This window comes from Talpa occidentalis, unplaced genomic scaffold (assembly GCF_014898055.3).
Source record: "Talpa occidentalis isolate TD23 unplaced genomic scaffold, MPIMG_talOcc4v2.1 talOcc4.7, whole genome shotgun sequence".
Taxonomy (NCBI): domain Eukaryota; kingdom Metazoa; phylum Chordata; class Mammalia; order Eulipotyphla; family Talpidae; genus Talpa; species Talpa occidentalis.
The window spans coordinates 30925799-30946872 of record NW_023605083.1 but is presented as its reverse complement, the minus strand read 5'-3'; the positions used below and the strand labels follow the sequence as shown (position 1 = coordinate 30946872).

The 21074-nt window shown below is 43.5% G+C and overlaps 1 protein-coding gene across 9 annotated transcripts in view; it reads left to right on the top strand.

Annotated features, from left to right (window-relative positions):
- Positions 1 to 21074, top strand: part of ELAVL2 (ELAV like RNA binding protein 2) — a 161414-nt gene that overhangs the window by 18823 nt on the left and 121517 nt on the right. Inside the window, exon 1 of one of the 9 annotated variants that reach the window (XM_054688795.1) lies at positions 6500 to 6966. The exons of 3 other annotated variants lie outside the window; for them this stretch is intronic. The gene's annotated coding sequence lies outside the window, so the exon portion shown is untranslated. Of the gene's footprint in view, positions 1 to 6499; positions 6967 to 9963; positions 10065 to 10506; positions 10525 to 11207; positions 11254 to 21074 lie in introns of those variants that run through there. 5 more of the 9 variants (XM_054688805.1, XM_054688807.1, XM_054688798.1 and 2 more) reach the window with 5 other exon arrangements.

Below are 21074 nucleotides of genomic sequence, written 5' to 3'. Positions count from 1 at the left end.
AAGAATTGTTTATAATATATCTAAATAGTTGAATAACCACTGAGGTGTATCATAAAATCTTAAATTTTTTCTCATCCCTTTCCCCAACAAATTCATTTTCAACTTTTCTTCAATCCACTGTGACTTAAGCAGCCTTTATATTGTCAGTTAAGTGCACTCTGACATTGGTCAAAGTTTTGGGGTTAAACAGAGTGAAACTGATTGATTTTCTAAAGCTATATTAATTGTGTCATCAGCTAAAAGTACTCTTTAGAAATGTTGCTAAAACTTTAAATATAAATGTTATTGTGGAAAATGCAATGCATCCTCTTGTATACTCATAAATGCACACGAGTGAATTTATAACCCATTCAAACACAAGATACAGTGCAAAGTTATTAATCAAGATGACTGGCTGTATTTTGGTGATTGTATATCTAAACTCTTTGTGAAACAATTATTCAAATAATGCATAGAATTTTAAGCCTCATATCCATAAAAGCAGACAGAAAAGTGAGGCTATAAAGTGGATTGTAGGAACACAGGTGGAAATAGCCTGAGTTTCCAGAATTATCGCATAAATATATTGTGGGCAAAGAGGAAGGGGTGAGATATAACTCTCTTTCTAGTAGCTAAGCAGATTCTTTTCTGTGGTTGACAACTTCTTGGGCTGTATTAAAACCACTGTGGAATCCCTCCGGTGGCCCTATCACTTCAACAAAAAGGTCAAAGTAACTTCAGGTTATGGTAACTCCTCTGCTCTTACAATAAAAGGAAAACTTTAGTATTCACTCGGAATACTTTAGTATTCACTCAGAGAGCTTCCTTTGCCCTATGCTCTGATAAAGACAATTCTTTATATATATATATATATATATATATATCAGATAGGTTTAAATTGTTCCTTAATGTTTCCTTACACCCAACTTCACACACCTTTATACTTTTTAAATTATTTTTACATCATAGCTATGACTAGGAAATCATGACCAAGAAGCTGTGTCCCTCTGCAACTCCTCCTTAGCGTTTCCTCTGCCCTAATAATTTTTTTTTAAAACCGGTGGACTTTTTTTTCTCTTACTGCTCCCCTTCCCTCCCAACCCCGCCAACAATGTCCCATTCCAGGCGCCCCCTCTCTGCCTGCCGAAAGCATTTTAATGACAGTTTACTTTAGCGGTCTATCAGCAGACTGCTGCCTCTGCCACCTGAATTTCAATTTCTTAATTTACAGCCCAGATAAAACAGAATGGAGCAGGATCCGGGCTGCTCTCTACATTGGGTTGGCCTTATCAAGCGTGAAGTTTGGCGCATTGCAAACCTATTCAAGTGATTATCTGTTGAGGACCTCTCGAGCCATCTCTTCTCTGCAGCGGGCTGATAAGACAGCTGTTTCTCTAGCCGCCGTGTCTCCCCGGGCCTCAGTTTTCTTCTGATACAAACTCCGCCTTTGTCACCGTGCCCCGGTGCAGTCACTTGCTCCACGGGGCAAGCGTTTGATCTGAACACACGTGGGGGAAAAGTGTGAGAGTGTGAGAGAGCAGAGGAGGGAAGACAGGGGAGGCGTGAGGGCAAAGAGGGTGCAGGGGGAAGAGAGAAAAGAATTAGAGACCGGAGGGAGGTGGGGGCAGGGCTGCGTGTCGAGCAGTTGATAGCTCTGATTGACTGGTTGCTCAGCCCGGCTTTATTATTTCAAATTAGACGTGCATCGCACACCAGTGGAAACATAAATCTTCACTGTAAGAAAGAAGCCCCGAACATCGGAAACAGAAAAACCGTTTCTTCCCAGGTCCTCTGCAAAGGGGTCGGCGAAAAGGCTGATTGCCACCAGCTGAGACAGATGGTTTCTTTTAACTTTGGAAACTGCTATTTTTAATTACTTGTATTAATTTTGCATGAGAAGTATCAGCTGCAGAGGGAAGCTTAGAGAAGGCTGTTAGTATTACCGAAAGAAACGGACACAAAGCTCTGATTTGCCCTTCTTCACCTCCAGTTTTTTTTCCCCTCTTCCCTCCTGGTCGCCTATACCTCCCTTTGCATGCTTTTATGCTGCTAAAAGTTGCTACTGAGTAAAAGAAGGGGCGGAAAAGACTTTTGTGAGAGCGTTTCCATAAATGATCGTTGACTCAAAGCTGCAAATATTTTTCCCCAGACACTCCGGGACACGTGCAACAGATCTTAGTCTGGATATCTTCAGGCAAATCACCTGAAAGAGAATGAACCCCATACCAACTTTGCCCGGCAAAGAAGGTGCTGGTGGTGGGTAGAAAAATCTGGGGTGGTCTCAAAGATTCACCGCGACGTTAGATTACAATCAATTTTTTTAAAGCATTTAAACAACACCACTGGTTACTGTGTAAACAGTAGCCTCAGGATTTAGGGAGAGATGTCATGAGTGTGTTCTGTTTACAGTCTTTTCCCTAGAATAGGAGTTTAAAGACAAAATGTAAAGAGAAAGTAAAGGATGTTTGGGATCCTGCTCCCTGCTGCTCCTGGCACTGTCCCTAATGGAAAGTGTTTGCAATATAAAGGGTCCTTTGCAAAATAGTCTCAGAGGTCACTCACCTTCGAATAAAAGACTTGCCTCTTTGCTAGAGGTGGAGAGAGCATGGAAAAGAGTTGGGGGCGGGGACCTAGGGGGAGCGGATAGGCGTTTTTGTTGTTGCGATTCCCGCTGGGAATTTCGAGGATTAGAAACTCTGGAGTAGGTTTAGCGGACTTTTCGATGACCACCTGGATTTGCATTTATTTTTTCATGATCACTTTGATGAAAGGCCGACTCGCCAGGGCAAGGGAGTGTATGAAATGAGGACAGTGGTAGTTACGCTGCGAGGTCAAGGTTCTAACCCTCCTGGCAATTTGACACGATGGTCGCATCCTAGTAAAAATCAGTCTAATATAAAATAAACGTGTGTCTAGAGACTATGACAGACTCTTCCTTAGTCTGTGAAATGAAACGGTCCCAAGAATTGCAGTTTCCTTGTCTTTTTAGGGAGTGACAGGAAACACTAAGAGGCTTCATTCAGGGTCGGGGTGTCTCTGTCCATGGTGCTAATTCCTGCCTCATTCTCTAGCCCGATTGTCGTGTTCTAAATTCACATTGGTGTCAATTTTCTGGACAACTTTTTTTCTGTTTTCTAAACTGTAGAAGGAAAATTGACATACTTCTTTGAGAATAACAAATAAAAGAGTAATCATCAAGCTATGTAATGTCTATATTCTTCACGAAGGCATTAAACTGTCATATTTCCAACATTATGAACCCTAGACCCTCCAAACTGCCCAACAAACAACACACTAGTATTTCTTATTTATCTGAGAGGGTATAATGTTTGGGACTATCGTTCTGAGCTAAATATTGTAAACTCATTTAAGTATCTTAACTGGTTTTTTTTTTTTACTTTTTGAAAAAAAGTATTAGTATTGCCCTTTATTATACAGTGCTGAAATCTTCCCCATACACAGAACTAAAAGACATTGCCAGCAAAAGTGTTTGAATATTCCTGTCAATGAGTCTTCCTTTATAAAGAAACTTTAGTAAAATAATCAGTTGAATTCATGACTTTTTCAGCTGTAAGAATCTTTTTTTTTTTTTTTTTTGCAACTTTTTCCACATCAAACTTTCCTCCAAGCTCTCAGTGACAACCTAGACCTCTTCCTTCTCTGCTGCAATTTAAAGAAAATGCCCAGGAATTTGAACATTTATCAGAGCTAACATGAAAATTTTATGTCAAATATTTTAAAGATGTTTCTCTAATGCAAGTTCAGGGGCTGTGGATAATTCTTTACTTAACTATAACTGAAGAAGGGTTAGCAACAACTGCTTAAAGTGAAATGTGATATTTACACACAGTCTTTATTAAGCTCAAGATAGAATAAGTTAATATTTCAGGCTATGAAACATGAATTTCAAAATGGAATCTACAGATATCATTTGTTTTGAAGTAACTGGATTCAGTTTCTATTTTTTTAAAGTTGGAAAATTACATGCTACCATGGTATGTCCATTTAAAGGTCTAAAAATTTAAAAACATTGCTTTTATTGGGAAAGTAAATTACAATTTAAAACATTTTCAATATATTAAGTAATATAACACCACTTTACCTACACAGAACATACAATACAGTGAAGATGGCAACATGTTAAAAAAATTTGCTCCTCTGCTCAAACTGAAAAAAGGATATATACTGAATCCATAGAATTTAGCATTTGCACTTGAATAGACAAGTTTACCACTTTCCATGTAATTTCTTTTAACTACATAACACACATGCTAGATTTTTATCACTTCACACCTCACCCAGTTTCCCATGTTTACCCTTTTATAATCTTTTTGGGAGATATACCACTGTATTTACAAAATCTTTATTATAGATACAAACACATGCCAAAAAAGTAAAGCTAAGTATTAATTTCCACACAGTTAGATGACACTTAAGTAATTAAGTTAGTGGTAAAGATTTTCTTCAAAGTGCTAAGAATATTACACAAACACATGTAAGTAATTCAATATTAACTTAAGAACACATATTAACAAGGAGAAAAGACAATAAGATACATCGAATTACACATTGTCATACTTTTACCCAAATTGTATTTATTACTCTAAGTGTTATTTCTCTGTAGTGAGGTGAAGAGAATAAAGGAGAATGACAATACATCCAATCTTCCAACTGTTTATTCATACAGTGATTAATCTATTCTAGATGAGGTGGAATGTTCTGTCTTTTCCCTTGTTCTTCCCTCTGTCCCTAGACTACATTTTCAAACTGCTTTTTCTTCTTCCTATGACTTCCACGAGACTAGAATACATTTTTAAGTTGAAATTAGGACCCCAGGCCTGTTGTTATATAAAAGGTGGGGGTAGGGATCCGAACATGATAATTACAAATGCAAATTTTAAGATACATATAGATTGGGGCCTTCTTTCCCAACCCCTGGTTATTGTCATGCAAAGTAATAAAATTCAAACATTATACCAGCTATACCAGAGATAAACAAGTCTCTGCCATTAATCATTTATCATCACTCAAGGACACTCTCAAGGAACTCTGAGAAACTTCACCCTTCACTTTCTAGTGATTTTGCTTAGTGACCCTGTCTCTTTTCCCCGCACCCCACTCCACCCTCTTGCAATTTTCTCTTACATGGGCCTCCTCTTAATGCATATTTTCAAAGATAGCGACTAATAGTAAACGGGTAAAGGAATTTCTTCTCGAAAGGCAGGAAACCCTAGAGAAGACATGTCACACTGTGTAAGAAATGTAATGTACTGTCTAGGAACTTGGAGCTATCATTCAACATTAAAAGAAGAGATTTATGCTGGAAAAGAACCTAGGTCAATGAATGTTGTCTCTGTTTATACTGGAGTTGATCCCGAGGACCACACTTCACTTAGAGGAAGACACAACACCATGAATAAAACTATATTTCAGTCTCTTGAATGTTCTTAAAATATGGGGTCTTAAAAGTAGCCTTTATCTGTGAAGTAAAAGCATTGGTAGCATCTTGTTAAATTTTATAGCCCTCAGAGAAAGAGCCCGAGCCCTGATAAAAAACTCGACTATCTTTACTGTCAGCAATACATGTGTGATCCAAGAACTGTACCGCCAGCAAATGCAGAGGAGTGGCTTGTTCTAATTTTATATACAGCTGCTCTTTTTGAGAGTCATCATACACCTCAAAGTGAAGGACCTTAATTCTGCTCAGTACCTCTTTTCCTAGAGGCGATGCTTATCCTTCACTTTTCTATTCCAACATGAAACGAAAGCCCATTCAAACCGTACAGCTTTATTTGAAAGCATCTCTGACTTCACCTTATCCTAAAAGAAAGCTTAAAAAAAAAAAAAAGAAAAAAAAAAAACAAGAGAGTTGCAATATGCCTATGTTGAAATACTGCAAGACAAGAAACTGTTCAACATCCAACACAGAGAACACTGGCACACAAATCGCAAAAGGCATGCGGGCAAGTCATGGATGTACATCCATCCCTTTCACTCACATCAAAGACAGGAGCTCTCTCTGACTCATACATACCGGACTGAGTTAAACATTATAAAGAAACGTGCCATCGATGCGGCAGTGATGGCAAAGAAAATGAGTCTTTTGCAAGCAGAAAGATTTAAGAGGAGACGATAGCGTGCCATTTCGCAAACTCTGATAGTACAGTGCCAACCCTCCCACGTTGCTCTCTCTCCCCATCTCCTTTTGCTTCTTGCATTTCCCTTCGCCGCCAGTGTGAAGCGTGTACCTCCCCGCACAACTTACCTTGAAACGGGACTCCATTGAGCTCTTGAGAGTGACACCAGCCCTTCCCCAATCACATCACCCAGCATCGCCTGGGCGTTTTCAACGGGAGCGTTTGGGCCAATGAGCATCCTGGGGAGATGAGCAAGCTGCGTTGTGGCACGAGTCAGCGTATACTTCCGCGCGTGCTGCCCGGGATAGGAGCTGGCAGAGCAGCTGCACACACGGCAGTGCGGAGGCAGAGCAGGGGTTGGTGATACGGTGCTATAAATCTGTGGTCCAGTCCACCTCCCTTTTAAGACGTCTTCCCCTCTTATTTCTGTTCTCAGTTAGAGATGCAGCAGCTTACTCCTGTAGCGACCTACTAAAAAGCAACAAGGAGAAAGACAACGTCTTTTTGCAAAAACGTTCTTCGTCTCTTTTCTTTGTTCCTTCGTTTGTTTTTCTTGCCCCTTTTTGTTTAGTTGAACGGCAGCAGGAGGAGGGTAGTCTCTCCGTCTTTTTAAACTCTGTTTTTTAAGTTTCCCCTCCCCTTTCCTATTTTTTTTTTTTTTCGCCATTTCTTGTAGCGTTGGACTTTGGGGTCGAAAGCATTTCTTTTTATTTGCTTCTTTTAAGCCGAGCACAGTTTAGGTTTCGTGCTGTCTTAAGAGAACTATCCAGCAGCTTCTTGCTCATCCTTATTGGGAGAACTGCACCGTTACTTTAAAAACACACATACACAAAAACCTTGAGGGAGAAAGGTAAGTTTCGGTTTGGTTTCTTTAATCATTAGTTGCAGCGATGCGCTGGCAAACCTGAAAACCTGTAAGTGAGTGGAATACAGAATATGAAGTTAATTGCACATGTTTGTCTCATTTCAAAGCTACTGCTCTGCTTTTTAATGCTAGAGAGCTAGACTAAAAGACAGTGGACGCATGCTTGACGTACTGAATATTCGCAGATGTCAATGGCAGAAACTTAAGTGGTAAATGTGGCCAGGATGGGACAAGGGTACAATGGGAGCCTAGATGTCGAGTGAGCTTTGGGATTGAGGTTGGAAGTTCATTTCGTGGGAAAAGAGGGGTAACTTGGGTTTGGGGGTGTGGGGGGAGATGCATGCCTCTACTTTAGAAAGCAACCGAAGGATCGGAGAGGCTTTAATACCATGAAGGAAAATCAGAAGCCTGGACTTACAGATTAGACCAGCGAGGCCACCCCCCAACCCCCCCCACCCCCGACTTAATTGCACTGACCAGATAACATGTGCTGGGGAGATGGAATTGCCAGATGGAATTTAGATGCTGAAGCAGGCAGCGAGTTGTATAGTTGACTGAAAAAAGTACATGCTGCCTGAGGGCTGGGTCTGAGCTGGGTCTGGGGTGGGTTGAAGCTGTCAAAACTCATCCTTGCTAGATGTGCAGGCTCTAATTCCCTGGCGCCAATGACCGTGATTTTGTTTTTAAAGAAGATAGCCAATTTGGAGCCGAATTCTTAAGCCTGTACCGGGTATGAGATTCCCTTTGTTCAGAAAAGCGTAAATAGGATCCTTGGAGCCGTGTCTGTGGAGTGGTGGCTGCCTGGGATTCTCACTGTGCCGGGTTCTGGGAGTGGATTCCAAGCCCTGTCCTTGGTCCTACGCGGCTGACTTCACCTTCGGGGAGAGGGGAAGCCCTTAGCTGCCGAGAGGCTTCGCAGCCCACCCCAGCAGCCAACTCGGCCACGTAGCTCTCTGTACCCCTGCCTTACCGCCCTCCCCCATCACCCCCCCCCTTTCTGGAATAGCTATTGTTAAACTGACGCCTGGAGAAAGATGGTTGGGGATGCGACGCTGGTCAAACACATGCTTTACATTAACTTTCGTGATTTCTCAGGGTTTAGGAGAGACCAGCTGACTTTCTCCAGCGAAAAAGATAATCCAGGGTAGATGTGGCAAAGGGGGAGGAGGTTCACGGGGCTGGGAGGGTGGAGGGGTGGTGGCAGTGAATGAGGTGCTGTCTTTGCCTACGAGAAGTTTAAATTATTGGCACGAGGAGGGGTGTGGGTGAGTGTGTGCGTGAGAGCGCCCGTGTGTGGTGCAGGCTGAGAGCATTGGGGAAAAGGTACAAAGCCGGCTGGGGTTCATTTCCTCGCTGCTCTCCACTCCACCCACCCTCCGGGTTCTAAAGCCAACGTGTGGCCACCTCCTTGGGACACGACTCTGCCGTCTCGGGGCGGTGGGGGCTGGGGGTGGCAAGGTGGCAGTGCCCACCACGGAAGCTCTGCAGAGAACAGGACCTCGCGTGGCCATTGTTGCTTAATTTATGCCCAGCACGTTGCTATGTATCCACCTATTTCACGTCTGTAAAGAATTAATATGAGAGCTATACAACTGTGGCAAATTGGAGGTTGGACACGTTCCCCGTTTTCCATTTTCAAGTAGGGGTTAGTGAAACTGCTGTCGAGACTGGGTATTTTCTCTCGTAATTACCAGCTGCAGGTCTGGCTTCATTGTGGCAAGGGTGAGAGAAATAGCCAACCATTTAGTATTTACTCTTAACACTGCTGGACAGGAATGGGTGTTTCTGTACTTTCTCCCTGACATGCCTGGATTCTTTCCCTGTCACCCCCCCACCCCCACCATGTACATACACTTGGTTAAGATTCTCAACCTTCAGCCCTTCCCCACACCTATCTATTATACCCATCCTCTGGATGGTAGAAGTGGGAGGGAGATGAAGGTTTGTTTCTTGGGCCTACACTGTCACCTACAAAATGCCTGCTTAAAATGAGAGGGGAGGGGTGTCCAAGAAGACAATAATAGCCAAAGAAATAATTTTCCTAATTGAAAACCATTTCCTATAGGTGGGAATAAAAGGAGTGTGTTTTGGGGACAGGATGGCAGGAGATTTGTTTGGGCCTGTAAGACTTCCTTGTAAAATGTTTCTTAAACGGGACATCTAAAAGATTTTTCAGAATCTGAATAAGTCTGAAAAAAAAAAAAAAGAGAAAATGTTGAGTATTTCAAAGTCGATGGGGGGGTATTAAAATAAATTATCTTAGTTATACCTCTCATTCCTTCCTTCGGTCTTAAATCAGCAACACCTGGGTCCTCCTTCCCTCTTTGAACCAAATACTTCGCCATCCCACTTTATAAAGCTAACCTGTTTGGGTGTGCACCACGAAAATGCAACCTTTACAGGCAGAAGTGGTTTGGAAGACTTGGGGGAACTCTACTAAAGAGAGAGGAGTCTCCCATAACTTCAAGAAGTCTATTTTCGGAAGTAGGGCATAAGACATTCGAAGAGTTTTAGGGAAGGCTTGGCAATTTTGGTAGGCCCATTTTCGCCTAAGGTTTGGAAACAGACCTTCTTAGTCCCGCGTGCTTGGGATGGAACTATTATTATTAACTGTTTTAGGGAGAGGTCAAAGAAAAGAAGCGCAGGCGCTCTGAGCGGTTTTCCCAGGAATCCATACAAAGTCAATTAAGGTCATTTAATTGCAAATCGGATTTGGGGTGTTAAGAGAAATGCTGATATAGAATCAATTAACTATTTCTGGTGGCCGCAGTCTGGGTTCCCCAAATGGAGGAATGAACTTTCTCCAGTTCCATCGTGGTTGAACCCCCTCCCTCACTGTGCCTTATTTGACTTCCTCCATGAGGGCAATTTGCCTCCTCCACCCGCTCCCTGGTTAGAGGCGCCCTCCCTTTCCCCCTTCCCCCCAGCCCCGCCCGTCGTGTGGGGGCGGGGAGCCTCGAGCGCCCTTAGCGGACCTTGCTGCATCAAACCCGCATCATGCCCTTGAAGCTGTAACCTCGGTCACGTTCTTGCGGCGACTGAGTCGTCCATTGCTCAATTCCTTTCACTCCCTGCGATTTCAGGTAGGTATGACAGGTGTTATTTTTTAAATGTAGTTTTTTTTTGGGGGGGCGGGGGAGCAAGAGTTAAAACGCAAGCCTTTGCAATGAAAAAAAAAAAAAACCCAACACGACAGGTGCTCTCGTAATTAAGCGGCTCAGCAGGTGTAAAAACGTGCTCCTGCCGCGTGGCTCGGGGTCGGCTTGGACTCCGAGTGGTGGGGCTGGGTCTGAAGACAGACACAGGTTTTTCTGAGCAAAAGCGATTGAGCCGGGCGAAGGGGCGGGCCAGGACGAGGTAGTAACGGGACGCCCCCCTCCGTGAAGAGTTGGCCATTTCGGGGCTCGTGTGGGGCGCACTGGGGGAAGGTGGCGAGCGGCAGGCGCTTGCACAGTGGAGTGCAGGATTTCCCACTTTGCGTTGGAAGCAGAGTCTAGCATCCCGCACGGGTCCTCGGGGCTTCCTTGACCGTCAGCTGGAAAGGTAGAGAGGGGGCCCGCGGGGAACAAGTCCTCAGTTTTCGCGGAGGGGCAGGACCCTTTGGCTGAGAAGAAAGGCAAAAGAGCACCTTTAGCTCTGCTTGCAGTATGTGCACATGAGTATGCACACATATATTTGACACACACACACACACACACATACATATTGATAACAAAGTAACCCCCGCGCGTAAAGCTCTGGCTCCGGGTGAGCGCCCGGAGCCTCGGGATTTGCAAAGTTGCACCTGAAACCTGCCGCCTCCGGGGGCGCGGCGCTCTCTGCGCGGCCTGGGGGAGCTGCTCGGGGAGCTGCTCGCGGAGCTCGGCAACCCGGGGGCGCGGGGCCGAGCGGCCGCAGCGGGCGCCTCCCCGCAGGCACCGGCCCGCGGGGCGATCGGCGGGGCGCGCGCGGGCGGCCGCGGCGCCGCGAACTCGGCGCCGGCCCCGCCTCCTGGCGCTCCGCCCGCCAGGCCCCTCCTCCCCGCCCGCTACAAACGGCGGGACCGCGGCGTCCGGGCGTCACTGAGGCAGCTGCCGGCCGGGGAGCAGGCCGGTCGCCGGCGCGGCGCGGGCGGGGCGGGGGTTCCAGCGGGTTCCAGTGCGCCTCGCGCCACCGCCGGGACCGGGCACGCCGCGGCCGCCTCTCCGCGGAGCCCGCTCGGAGCGCCTCCTCCGCGGCAGCGCTGACGGCCGGCGGCCGAGCCTCGGGGGCTGCAGCTCCGCGCCGCAGCAGGCAAGTGCGGGGGGTGCAGGAGGTGCGGGGGGCGTGGGGTGGGGGCGCGCGGGGAGGGGGGCTCGCCGCGCCGGGCCCGGGTGGGTCGTGGACGCCGAGGCGGCGCGCGGCGCTGCGCGCAGCCCGGAGTCCGGCCCCGGGGCGGCGGGAGCCCTGGTCCGGGCTCGGGGCGGGAACGCCGGTGGGGGCGGTGAGGTTGTGCAGGCGAAGTTCCTAGAGCTCGGCCCGCGGCGGCGCGAGCGCGGGGAATTGGGCGCCCTGGGAGGTGGCACCGCCCCTCCGGTGGGCACGAGCGGGCTGGGGGCGGCGGGCGGCGTGCACGGGCGTGGACGTGCCCGGGGACGGCCGCGTGTAGCGCGAGCAGAACTGCGCCGAGACGCAGGTGAGTGTATTGGAGGGAAAGTGGGGGAGGAGGCTTTGCTAGAAAAGGGGCAGGATTCCTGGGGTGCACGGCCCCCCATCCCCCCTCCTCCGGAGGGAGGCGGCGTGCCCCGAGCTCCCGAGCCCGGCGTGCGGGGTGGTGCCCGCCGGCGTGCCCACTGGGCGAGGCGCCTCCTCCCGCGCGGTCCCGGGAGCTCCCGGGCTCTGGAGACTTGCAGCGGCCACGCGGTGTGGGACGTGGCCTGGGGCTGTGGGCGCCCGGGCAGAGTCAAGGTGATGCTCGGGGCCGCTTTTGCCCGAGCGCGCGGTTGGGTGAGGCCGGGCGCAGTCGCGCGAGGTCGCGTCCCGGGTTTGGACGCGAGCGGTGCGCTGGGCGGGAATCTCGGGGCGCGCAGCCGGGCGAGGCACGCTCTGGGCTTGGGCTGGATTGCGGTAGTTGTGCCAGCTGCGCCGCCGGATCGGCTGGGGGCACTGACCAGCTGCGGCCCCGTGCACGGGTGTGTGTGCGTGCACTTGTGAGATTGGTGGAGTCGAGCGAGGACGAGCATCGGTTCACCAGCAGGTGCTCCTCCTGTGGTCGTGACAATGACCAGCAAAGTCTTTGCACAGCGATTCCTTAAAAGCCTAGTTGCTCAGGAGGGCCTGAGTGCAAGACCTTGCCTGGAGATGTGAGGTTGAAACAAACATGGAGTTGTAGCTGTCCAGATGGTCATTTAAAATAGTGTGCGTTTGTTTTTTTTTTTTTTAATCTTAAATTTTATTTTTATATTCCCCCATACAATTGCAAACGCCCCATTCTGACCCCAATCCTTCCCCTCCCGCCCCCACCCCCCAAAAAGTGTCTCTGGTTCATAGTTTTTTGTTGATTTTGATTTTCACTTTCTTATATTCATAAAATAGTGTGCGTTTTAAAAGATGGTTGTGATAACATTTTTTCTCTCCCATCTTCTCAACGTTTTTCTGGAAATGTGAGAAAAGGAGGATTTGTTACAGGTTATCACTGTCTTTTATTCTCTCCCCTAAGGAATGGTATTTAACCATGCCAAATGAAATACCTTCGGCTACAAGAAAGAGCGTTTTAAACTTACTATTTTTTTTTTTTTGTGGTTCTACCTATAATCTGTCTTCCTAAAAATGTAAGTCACCTCCCAACCTTACAGCAAAGAAGTCCATTTAGAACCACTAGAATACCTGTTGGGGTGTAATTTTGTTTGAAATACTGTTTAGTTGCCTGGGAAGACAGTTTCCTCAAGAAATAATTTCCCAGAGTGGTTTGAATTTTTCATGGGTGCTAAGGTCTTCTTTCCTTTTGGAAGCTGGTCTTGAGTCTCCATTTTGGTGAGCAGGTGGAAAAGGTTTCTTGGATCTACGCTCTCGTGCACAACTTCTGGTCTAGCAGCATTGACTGTTTTGCTGGATGGACTGGAATTTGACTGCAGTTGTTTGGGGTTCTTTACAAGAGGTTTGTAGAAATGTTGACACTGCTCAGGTTGGGGGGCATACTTAGAGCCTAAGTTCCCTTGGAAATGTGGGAGCGCCGATGAGGAGGGGCAAGAGAAAACATTTCTGGAAGATAATGACTTGGGTGGAGGAGGAAAAATTTGATTATGAAGAAACACATGACATCCAGTTTTCTGTGAGTCCCCTGTTTTCCTTTTCCTTCTTGAAATAAGGTGTTTGTGTGATTAAATTTGCCCCTTGTTGCCCATTTGGGTAACTTTGTGCTGCCACCTTTCGGAGAATTTTTTTTTTTTTTTTATTTCCCCTTCAAAACAGAACCCTAGGCATTTAAGAATTTTCCCCACCATCTTTAGGTGTTTCCTCAACTGGGTAAACTGCTTTTAAGAATCACGTCAGGTAAGCTGTTTTAAGCTGCACACACACTTTCCCCATGGTTCAAAAAAATTTTAGATATTAGGATACACTCCTAGAATGGAACAGGTACCCAGTACTACCTCGCATTGGCAAGGCCTCTTTTATTTAATACCAAACCATTTCTTTTTCTAGGTTCGGGATGTGATGTTCTTTGAGAGAGTTCATTTTTCAGTTGGTTAGTTTTTATTAATGCGTCTTCACCACAGAAACAAGGTACTCTTCTGTTTGGGTTTCTTTACCTTTTCATGGATTATAGAACAGTGCGTTGCTATTACCCATTCCTTATTCCAGCCTTTTGGTTCTTTGTATACAGACAGATGTTCACCACTTTCAGGCAGTCTACCCCTCTGGGCTTTTCTGTTAATATGATTAAAATTAAAAAAAAAAAAAAAAAACAGAACTGCTTTTTCTCCCCCACATTTTTTTTCCTCTTCTAGACACAGGTCCAAGTTCTTTTTAAGGAGCTAACGGTCATCCTGATTTTCTCACCTGGCATCAACATTCTTTCTTTGATGAATTTTTTTTCTTTTTAAAACCTGTGATGCTTTTTCTGGTGTTATCATGGCACAGGAGCCCCACAGTGGCATGTTATCCTTCATGTTCTTTTTACCCAAAGGACTGGATACTGCAAAATAGCATCTTATCAAGACTGACTTTGCTGTTCACCTTTTTGATCACTTGGGTAGGGTCATTTCTATTGTTGTCATTTGAATTCTTAATTAAATCTAACGCCTCATCACATTCTTATTGCTCCCTTTATCACTAGTCTTTATTTGGAAGTTAAGGCAGCGAGAGATCTGTGGTACTTAGCCTGGTTATTTTTTTGATGGCCTTGGTGGGATACTATGTAGGAGAGGTGGCATGGGGCCTGGATGGTGTGCCACCCTGTGGAAAACCTGCCCATAGCAGTCCACCCCAGCTCTGATTCCTTGGATATGCTCGGTTGACCAGACTGATAATCATAGTAAGCTACCTCATTTGTGGTTTATTTATTTATAGCATGGGTGCTTGGTTATCAGTAGGGTCCCTTTATGGGCATGTGACTTGTGCAGTCATAGCCCCTTCTCTAACAGGGGAACCCTGTACTTATATTTGTTCTGGAGCCCACAGATTATGTAGTTTATCCTGGTTTTAAAGGCTTTCTCAGTTGCTAATGTTTACCTGCCAGTGTTACTGCTTTGTGCTGATGTATTAAAGAACTGAAATCGAAGGTTTTATGCACTGGTGATGCCACACCCAACTCTTCAGTTAACACTATGGAGGACATAAGATGCATGAAATGTTCACTTTCACCAGTTTTCATTATACAGGTGTGAAAATCTTCACTGGTTTTGCTTATTCTTAGATCCCGCATGTTGTACTTTAATGCCATATCCATTGTTTTATGTTTCTTATTTGTTTTATGTTTCTTATTTGGCAAGATTGTTTATTTGATTCTCGTTATGAGGTGGTTTGCAGCAGTTGATTTTTCTTTGATTTCAAGTAATGTAAATCTACTGTGCAGAAACAGAAAGGCAGTAATTTGCTTTAAGACTGGTATATTAAAAGACACACATTTCATTATGACTTAAATAGGACTGGTAACTTTTGGAATCTAGACTGAAAGTAGGAATTAGTTCAATAAAATCCTATAGAGGTTTTATGGCGTATTTAGGAAATTTTTTTACTAACAATGAACAGATTTCACTTTTTTAGCTTGCGTGATCTGTATCATTAATTTTAGTAAGGTCACAGAATTTTTTTTTTTAAATGAAGATCACTTTCTTTATCTCCAGTCTTAAAATCCATTGTATAAAACAACAGAATGAGACTCCTGTGTGAGTAGCATTAAGCTAGGTGCCTTTCCAGAGGCATCCTTTTTGATACTGATGATAATTACCAGAGATAGTCTATCTAAAATTTTCTATTTTTTTTGGTAAAGGTATTATTTTCGCATAGCTTTGAATGTGTCAGTTTCAATGATATTCTTAGGTTTCCCTTTTGAATGTTTAATAGTTTTGTGTGATGACAATTAACGATATTCCTCGTAAGCAGTCTTCATATAGAAGAGAACAGTGCTTCGGGAAGGAGTGGAATAAAAGAACTAAGAAGGTCCTGGGAATATGTGATACAGGTTTCAAAAAAAGGAAATTTATATTCTGCATGACTAGCTTTTCTTCTGGCCTTTTTATTATTGTAGATTATTCATTACTGCAGATTATCTCAGCAACTTGAAGACACTGTTAATGGGATACCACAAAATCCCTATTTTTTTTTTTTAACAGTATCAAACTGATTAATGATCCTTTCAGGATGGGTTTTCTTTTTTTTTTTTTTTTTCTTTTCACTTTTTAGCAGTGGTCAAATTCACTTTAAGCTTTAGTAGACACTAGACTAATTTTATCTCTTTGTGAGAATAAAGACAATGGTGATTTTAGAATTGTTAGCTGTCCTGTATTTTCTTATTGTGCTTGAGGGTAAAATTGGGATTTCTTGTTAATACCGTGGCATTCTGAATCTCTTTGAGCATCCTAAGAAAGCTGTGGGCCTTTTCTCCCTAGAGAAATATACACTCTGTGCAGTTTTTACCATCTTGCTCTCTGGACTCAAGATTGTTGATATGAGATTCTATATGCAATATGGAACTTTGAAAATTGGAGTTGTTTGCTTGCATTGGTGAGAGGGGAGCTAAGTCATTCAGATGAATTCCTGTCTGCTGTCGTGTTAGCCGGATGGGCCTTTAGTGTTCATGGAAGGCAGACTCTAAGCTTCCTTGTCTTCTCTGTTTTAAAGTCTTTCCTGTTTTTGTAAACAAATATTACACATGTAAGGTCTTGTGAACACAATGCTGCCAGTTTAGCTACTGAGTTGTCTTGCCTCAGTAGGTTTTGTCACTTAGGTTGAAATTCTTAATTTAGCCGAGCCAGGTGGAAAATACTAGGCTAGAAGTATGAAGTTACTGTCATCTGGCTTGGGCTCATTTATGTCCTTGGTTTTTTTAACCTTTCTTTGAGTATAAAACCTCAACCTCCCCATCTGAAGTGTTGGGTGAAGATGAGCATACTTCATTATGAAATATTTCACAGTGAAATGACAGTGTTGACTGAGTTGGAATGGTGTAATTGATGGGCCATACAGATTAGTTTTATGTATCTGGCCTTTAATGTTATCATGAACCAGTGGTTTTAGTGATTCTTTGCAACACGTGCTCATATAAATGTATATTTCTGCCAGGGAGAGAAAACTTCATAAGCTATAGGGAGGTTTGGGGAGAATTGTGATTTTGAACGTTTCAATATGGAAATAGATATAAATATCTCTCTGGTGGATTTTGGAAGGGAAGTTTAAAATGCATTTTTTTCTCAAAAATATAAATAATGCTAGAATATTACATGTGAGATTATGAGAATTGAACTAATTAGCATTCCATTAAATAAATGTCTTAATTTAAATTTTCCCTTTTTTTAAATGTGAAATGAAACTTTTAAGTTAAAGCACATTAAAATTAAAATAATCAGAACATATTTTTCTCATTTTAAGTTTGCTTAATCCCTTATCAAGGATCTAGTCCTGCATTTTTCCCACTGGTTGTTTCAATACATTCACTAGGCTTCTGATGGGTGTGACTCTCAAGTAAGTTATTGGAAATTGCTCACTTGCTCAGTTCTTAATGGATTTTTTTTTAAAGATTTATTTATTTATGCATAGAAGAACAGGGGTACAGGCCAGAGGTGAGGGTGTGGGAGGATTCACCAGAGACAGAGTGGAATAGAACAGGCAGTTTGACTGAAATACACTGCTGAGGGGAGCAGCGGGCGAGTCAGGAGAGGTCTGCTGCGCCATGTGGGTAGCTCCCTGGCCGGGGATCAAACTTGTGCTGCAGAGGCTGCGGTTAGCTTCATAGGTTGTGTCTTAACCCCTTGTGCCACCAGGGAGGACCCTCTTACTGGATATTTAACACAATTCTTACTCTTTAGGCATAACTTCTGTATATTCTAAGTACACAATAATTATTTCTTAAATAAATCAGTGTATTTGAAAATAAATGCAGTGATTTGGGAAAGGAAAGGGAAAAGTTCTGAACTGATTATACTTGATCTTGAATTTTCTCTGAGCTACTTTTCAAAAGTGAGATTATTATTTTTTTTATTTCAATGATGATGGTGCTTTACTGGAGACAGGATTTCATCTTTATTGCACAGCTATCCAGAATATTTTATTTTATTTTTTTAAAGATTTGTTTATTTATACAAGAACCGGGGTACATGTCAGAGAAGTGGGAGGGTGAGAGAATTCACCAGAGACAGGGCGGGGAGCAGAACAGGCAGACAGACAGAAGACACTGCTGAGGGGAGCAGCGGGCGCGGCAGGAGAGGTCTGCCACGGCCATGTGGGTTTCTCCCTGGCCGTATGGGAATTGAACCCCCGCTGCAGAGGCTGCGGACAGCTTCATTGGGCGGCATACAACTCACTGCGCCACCGGGGAGGCCCATCCAGAATATTTTAAATTTAAATAGTTTATTATAGAATGAACAAGTTTATTACCTATTCCTAGCTAAGAGTTATTTCTATGAGTTTATTCAACACCACTTTCCCACACCTAGTGCTGTGTACTGGTTGCTGGCTTATTTTATTTAAACCCTTGGGATCTTTGCTGGCCTTACTGATCATGACTCATGGACATGTTCCAAATAACCAGGTCATTCATACCTTCTCCCCTTCCCTGCCACTGTCTCTGTGAGGAACTTTAACTACCCTCAGCCTTTCTTTTTTTCTTTATGATAGCTTGGTATTAAAGCTCTCTCATTTAATTACCTGCCTATGATTTTGAACCCTGTGTTCAAGGTAGTTTCTACTTCTAGGCCAGCAATTCTGAGTTGGATACAACCTGCTCAATTGTCCATTTGTTTTCTTATTCTGCTTGCACTTTTGCATTGACTTTTATATTATTACAAGCAACTTGCTGAAGAATATGTTCTGTGACCAACTGAATTGCTACTATCAGAAGAAGAAAGGGAGAAATGGGTATTAGTGAATAGTTTCTGCCAGAGATTTCAAATGATGGACCATTGGCTCTTTATAGTCTTGAGCTGTTGTATTTGGCCTAAGTTGTATGTGATGAAAAGTGAATTGTTGATTTCAGGTGTTAGGAAATGTCATATAAATATCGAGAGCCATATTTCATGTCTTTTGATGAATTGAAAGGGTAGAGCAACACTGAGTCCGCGTTCATCAACTGCCTTCTTTAGATGAAGCATGTTTTATTTATTTGGGAAGAAATTACTTTTTGGCTTTGTGGGTACTTGAATTTTTGACTCTGATGCTACAATTCCTTAAGTCATGGTCATTAAAAATAAAGGCAGTAGTTCTAAAGACTTCATATCCTTTTCACTTTCCCTGTTTGCAAATAATGTCTGAATTATGGTACATTGCACCTTGTAAATGTAGATCTCTCAGTCTCCTTTATGTCAGTTAGAAAAATCTTGTCTTGGATCTCTGCTTTTTTAATCCATAGTTGCAAAACAGTTTCTTCTTCCTTTACAAGATGTGCTTCCATCAGTTTATCTTACAGTTTCCCCCTCTCCCTGGGATTTTAGACCTGTTCCCCATTGGGAGCAGGGATTTCTTCCTGCTGGTTGCCTGCTTCTATTTGTTCAGATGCTTTGAGGTCAGCAGAAGTTGCTTGGTGCTGTGAAAACTAATAGGATGTTATGAGCTGTTTAAAAGAGGCCTGTGGCCCACCTGCTAACCTCATTGCTGATGGTGTCAGCTTAGAAAAGACATTTACCCCTCAGATTGCTGTTAAAAAAGAACTGATATGAGAGGTTACTGGGTGTGAGGTTTATATGTGTTGTTTCTCGCTCCTTTGCTCTTCCCCTATTTTTTTCAGTCTTCAGTCTTTTCTTTCTCTCTTAGAAACAGCAGGGCCGCTTCAGCAAAGCTTTCTCCCATGTGTGCAGTAGAAGCAAGCTGATGCGCCAGCAGAAGTAGAAAGAGGCTCCACATGTCATGTTTGGACCAATGCTGTAATTTTATTTTACAATAAGGAGGGTGGATATTATTAATCTACTCCTGAGCATAATAGCATGATTTGAATAGCAGAGAGCAACTTTCGTGTGTGTTAATGTCTAGTGAGATGAATACAGATGAATGCTAAGTAGGTAGAAAATGTCAGCATAGAACCTTCCTTTTGGTGATTTTAAACACTTACATTTTTAGTTAACTTTCTGTTCAGCCTGGCAAACAGATATGAAGATCTTTTTTATCAACCTAGCATTAATGTAGCTTCTGAGGACAGAACAATGCCTGTAAAGCTCTGCTCTCCTGGCAGCCACTTGAGCTAGGACAGTCATAACGAGGAATTAGACTATGTCCCTGTATCGAATATCTTAGCAAAATCCTTTAGAATAATAGGGGCTTAATGCTGGCAGTTTCAAAAATTGGTGCACTCTCCAATTCAGCCAAGGTGTGGTTTTTTCTTTCCGTCAAATATTTGGGGTTTGAGTAAAAGTGTATGCTATTAAAATATGATTTTTGAATCAATTGCAAATTGTAATTGTTAACGTAGATACAGTCTAAACTTTAAGAGACACTTAAAAGGAACTCTTGGTACTTAGAGTACCAAGAATCATGATTACATGATTCTTTTAGATGAATATATTGCCTATTTTGATGTGCCCTGGGGCATCTATTTGAGAACCTTCCAGGGTGTTTTCATCATTGTTGGAGGTAGGGGCAGGGAATTGAGAATGGGTAAAAACTAGTGTGTTTTCGCTCCCTAAAATTGAGAATCATTGCCCCGGAGCTTCTGTGTAGCAAAATAAGGCTTTGGTATATGTGGGCAGGTAGGTGAACTTGGAGTTTAGACCTTTTTAAATTTATCTAAAGTTTTCTCTTTGGTTTTGTTGCAGACAGTTTTTCAGATCCTTTTAGATGTTTGTATTGGGACTATACTCAGAAGCCAGGAAGATTGTATAATACCATTTTATCACACATTATTACTAAGTGCTAGATACTGAGAGAGCTTTAGAGAAATTTATTAAAGCATCCTTGTCCTCATTCCTTGGTCTTAAGGAGATGAGACTGAACACGATGATTTCAAAGGTGTCAATCTCTCTCCCACCAAGTTTAATAGGGTCTGAGGAATTGAGAAAGGGACATATCTCTGTACTCTAGACTTTAGGAATGGTGGCAGGTTGCTGCATTTTGCTTTGGAAAGAGGAGTGTATGACTTTCCTTTATCAGTTTGTGTATATTTTTATTTTGCTTCGCTTGACTCGTGTCTCTTCTTTCCTTCCCTTGTTTCTTGCCATGTCATTTTTGTTCTTTTTGATTCTCTTTTATGGTATGCGTAACTATTTGCTGGTTTGCCAGAGTCCATTCATAGGTGAAGAATACTTATGCAATGCAGAACCTGCCAAGTTTATGTTGTGGCTGGAGAGAGATGCCACTGTGACTGTCTTAATCCTGCTGTTGTCCCAGTAAGAATGGTTCCCAGGCTTGTGTGTGGAACTACATGAAGCCTTCAAACTTTCCCTGCATACTTTTATTCTCTTGACAGCATAATGTGCCAGCACCTCCTTTGG